A 4,606-nucleotide genomic window follows, 5' to 3' on the forward strand; every position below is an offset into this window, starting at 1 on the left:
TCGCATCAATTTAATATGCTGCTGTATCCGCAGCTGCAAGTCACGATCTTTAGCAGCTCTATGGAAAAATAAATGTAAGTTAATTTACATTAAAATAGAGTAATTGGTCAAGATTAAAATGTGAGTCATAACTCTCTTTATCTTTCCATAGAGGCAATCTGACCTGTTGGGTGTTTCCAGCATTTTTTGATTTTTTCAGATTTCCAGTATATGAAATTTATGATTTTACTTCGGAGTCACGTGTGACCACGTGAAAAACCCGTCCAGCACGCATGCGCGACATAGCGTTCACGCAGATGCAACAGCGATGAACGGGAGTACAGGCGCTCCCACTACAAGCCTGCAGGAACGGACCGTTAGGTAAGTACTTATCCACAGGTTCGATTTTACAACTTTGCTCCTCTTTGTTGCTCCAGGGGAACTGGAGACAGCAAAGCAGAACAGAGGGAAACCGCCCCCGTTCGACTCCAGGGAAGGAACGTTCCGTCAGTGGAGGGGGGAGAGGCGGCACCTGGACCGCTCACGCTGCGGTCCACAGTCAGGGTATTGACCCGATGCCTAGTCCGCTAACAGCTGTCTGACCAACAGCAGCGGACTGGAGGGAAACTAAAAAACCGGCCGGTAACCCCTGCATACTCCCGACAAGGAGACTCGCCGCCCGAGAACCGCAGAAATGCCGCCCGAAAACGGCAGGCAGCCTCTAGCAGCACAGTCAGAACCAAACCTCGGGCTGGAGACAGACACGGAAGATGGAATCGGCACTTCAAACTACCGCCCGAGAGCAAGTAAGTGTCTGTTCTCCAAGCCTAGAGTAAGGTCATGGAGCCAAAAACTCCAGCGAGACTTGCCTCAGGAGCAGAGGCAAGCTCACCAAGGGAGCATAACACTCCCGCTCCAGTGCACTACAGCGAGGGATCGATGGCGACCAGAGCTGGGCTGGTCAAGAAGAGGGGTCACTGGCTGAACAACATCGGGAGTATGCTTTAGGTACAGGATCAGGAAGAGCTGCTAGGTGCGGCCGCTATGTGGCTCCACCACTAGCGAGATGGCTTTTCAGTCTCAACTGACGGCCAGCTTACTACCTGTTCTTTTCAAAAAACCTCTCCAAGACAGGTAGTCATGAGGCGTTGGATTTCATCATGCCTCCCCAAAATTGCATTTACTCAAAGTGCCCACCATTATTGGGGGGTACATTGAGCATAGCTTTTTAAAACCCAAATATCTTAAATTGCATTTGATACCCCTGACGTTGGCTATCATTTTTGCATGCTTATTTCAGAGGGGCAGGGTAGTATGGCAAAACACCTGACCCTACTGTTCACAGTATGCTCCGCAACTTCTCGAAGGAAGTTATAAAACCTGCCCTCAACCTAAAAAATTCACAGGACTGTGAGAACGCCGACCTCACAACCACAGATCCTGCTATCTGGCTAAGTTAACAAACCAAGCCTAAGAAACTGGACGAAGTATCCAAAATATTCGGCATCAAGAGGGCAGTGCCTGGAATGAGCACCACACAAAAACCAGACAGCAGTACCTCCACACGTCCACCAGTAGGCGTCTACTTAATAGTACAGGTGCACAACCTTTTATCCGAAAGCCTTGGGACCAGACACTTTTCGTAATTCAGAATTTTTCGGCTTTCGGAATGGAAGATTTTTAGCGTAGATTTTAACGGCTGGCTCAGTGGTAGTGCTCGGCTCATATCCGCAAGGTCACGAGTTTGCGCCTCGATCCCGGCAGTTACTCGATCGCGAGTTTGAGTCTTCAATGTAGTTTTTTCTTGCAGAATAGGAGAGAATAGGGAGGGTTAGGCTGGGATCATTCTCTGCGAGATAATCTTAGTGCGGGAGACAAGTGTAGGAGAGGTGTACTGACTGTGTGGGCAGAACTTTGGAAGTGATTGCCCACCATTCTCAAAAGCCGCTGTGTCTCCCTGTCCCTCCAACTCCAGAGGAATCCGCTCCCCGATGGGCCGCTACGGCGACAAGTGGCAATTCGCCCACAGCCCGAGCTGCGCCCCCTCATCCGCAACCCGGGTTCCTCTGGAGTTGGAGCGGGGCTGGGCTAGAGTTGTTGCTGGCTGTGAGTCTCTGGGATCTCCGTGCTTGCAGTGGGCCTGGGGGTCGGTGTCCCGATGAGGGGGCGCAGCTCGGGCTGTGGGCGAACTGCCACTTGTCGCTGTAGCGGCGCATCGGGGAGCGGCTTCTGGTGGTCCTGACGTCTCTCAGCTCCTGTCCAGGGGGGTGGCCGGAGACGTCAGGACCAACAAGAACCCGCTCCCCGATGCGCCGCTACAGCGACAAGTGGCACTTCGCCCACAGCCCGAGCTGCGCCCCCTCATCCGCAACCCGGGTTCCTCTGGAGTTGGAGCGGGGCTGGGCTAGAGTTGCTGCTGGCTGTGAGTCTCTGGGATCTCCGTGCTTGCAGTCGGTGTCCCGTTGGTCCTGACGTCTCCGGTCACCCCTCTGGACTGGAGCTGAGACTGGGAACTGTACCGCCCTTGCCCCCTCCCTCTGCAACTGCAAACAACCCCACAGTTCCCAGTCTCAGCTCCTGTACAGGGGGGCGGCCGGAGACGTCACAGCCCGAGCTGCGCCCCCTCATCCGCAACCTCAAGACCAAGACGCACCTTGCACACAATCACCTCCTGTCCCTACGGGGAGCGTGTTCCTCTGGAATTGGAACGGGGCTGGGCTGCTGCTGGCTATGGGTCTCTGGGATCTCCGTGCTTGCAGTGGGCCTGGGGGCCGGTGTCCCGTTGGTCCTGACGTCTCCGGTGATTCGCACTGGCTCCGACGTGAAGACAGTGCAAAACACCCGCGCCGGTGCAATGGGCGGGGAGCTGGAGAGGGGAGGGAAGGGGTCACACACATGGCCTGGAAGCAGAGGGGTGTAGGTGGGGTGAAACTTAAGGGAGCGACAATTTGCTGCTGCCTGCCCGCCGAGTTAAAAAGTTCTCATGCAAGACTCACGATACACTGTGTATCGTGAGTCTACCGTGGGAACTTTTAAACTCAGCGGGCAGGCAGCAGCAGATTGTCAATTATTAACCCTCCCGCGCAATATACCCTCACCTTCTCTTTTATGAATGGGGATTTAGTTCCCCTTTCTTCGAGGACCGACCGGAGGTTCCGCTGTCACCTCTGCGGGCCGCCCTCGGTGAACGTTTTCAAGGACCTTTCTTCAAGGACTGAAAAAATGTCGCTATTCGGAGGTCTTCGTTATTTGGATCGTCGGATAAAAGGTTGTGCACCTGTACTGGTGAAAGCTCGGGGCCCGCATGCCAACTCCCGCAAGCCCTTTCAGGCCAGGGTCCAGAGCGGGCCCCATGGAAAATGCGCCACCCCCCAACAACACCATCCCTACAGACAAGAAACCAGAAACCAAAGAAATGAACACACCACTAAACAACAGTGAAGACAGATAAGTATGGTTCCTACCATCACATAAAAGGTGAAGGGTTTGTACTAACGGGGGGGGGGAATCACACCTGGGTTGGGAACATGAAGAACTATCACACTTGGTAGTTATATACCAAAAGTATTCAAGGATAAAAATTGAATTAAGAAACCCATCACTTCTCGGCCTTTTGGCTAAGATCAAGTGTAGTATCTGTTCTTATCAGTTTAATATCTGATACGTCCCTTACCTAGGGACCATATATTACCAATTCAGCATGCACCCCAAAGGGGTCTACCCTCCCACTAAAAAAGAACATGAGGGACTAGCTAACTGGAGAAGATATACTAGGGGTCATAAAGAAGCCTTATATGAACCTTTGGTACCAACAAACCCAAGATGTTGAATGTCGCATTTTGGAGATACCAATTTACCTGGATGGGGTAACTATGGCAGTATAAATTATTGACAATGGCTAACATGAGCCAAAACTATTCCCAGATATTCAAACCAGCCCTGACACTATTAAGAAACATATCATCATGGCATGTCTCTATGATATTAATGACGGACTAATCCATGGGAATAGCTAATCAACAGCATTAGCTACTAAAACTTATTTAGCCTGAGCCTGTCATACAATCCAGATAGATCTACGTTGACACCATCCACAACTATTGACTATCTGGTATTCAATTAACTCTACCCACTCATCTATAACATTGCCATAAGGAGAGTCAGCATATGACACAACCTGGAACAATTAATGGTATCAATCAACCAACCATTCAACAAGTGGCAAGAGTAATTGGGAGTTAGTAGCAGTATTACCAGCTACTTAACTTGAACCTTTCCATTAGAGCTAAGGTGCTAATGTTTAAACTAAATACCCATACCCAGAACATGGTGGCAAATGGACTAATCTGGAGTCGTCATCACTATAGACACTGGCCGTAAAACCTAGTTGGAAATATTGAGTACGTTCTATTGGTAAAAGCATATTATTCAGTAGTGCACCATTTTACATGTTCGTTTATAAATTAACAACATCACAGTGGTGGCATACACCAAACCACTTGGGCAGAATAAATCGATATCATGTGACAATTTATTTAACAATTGGTAACCGTATGTCGTCAAACATATTTGACCATCAGCAAACTTACCTACCAGGTGAGCTAAGTACTGTAAACAGACATATTAA

At 50.0% G+C, this 4,606-nt stretch overlaps 1 pseudogene; it reads left to right on the forward strand.

The window, feature by feature from the left end:
• Positions 1 to 3,576: 3,576 nt before the first annotated feature.
• LOC129704415 (U2 spliceosomal RNA) lies at positions 3,577 to 3,690 on the forward strand (annotated as a pseudogene).
• Positions 3,691 to 4,606: the final 916 nt, after the last annotated feature.

This window comes from Leucoraja erinacea, chromosome 15, assembly GCF_028641065.1.
Source record: "Leucoraja erinacea ecotype New England chromosome 15, Leri_hhj_1, whole genome shotgun sequence".
NCBI lineage: Eukaryota > Metazoa > Chordata > Chondrichthyes > Rajiformes > Rajidae > Leucoraja > Leucoraja erinaceus.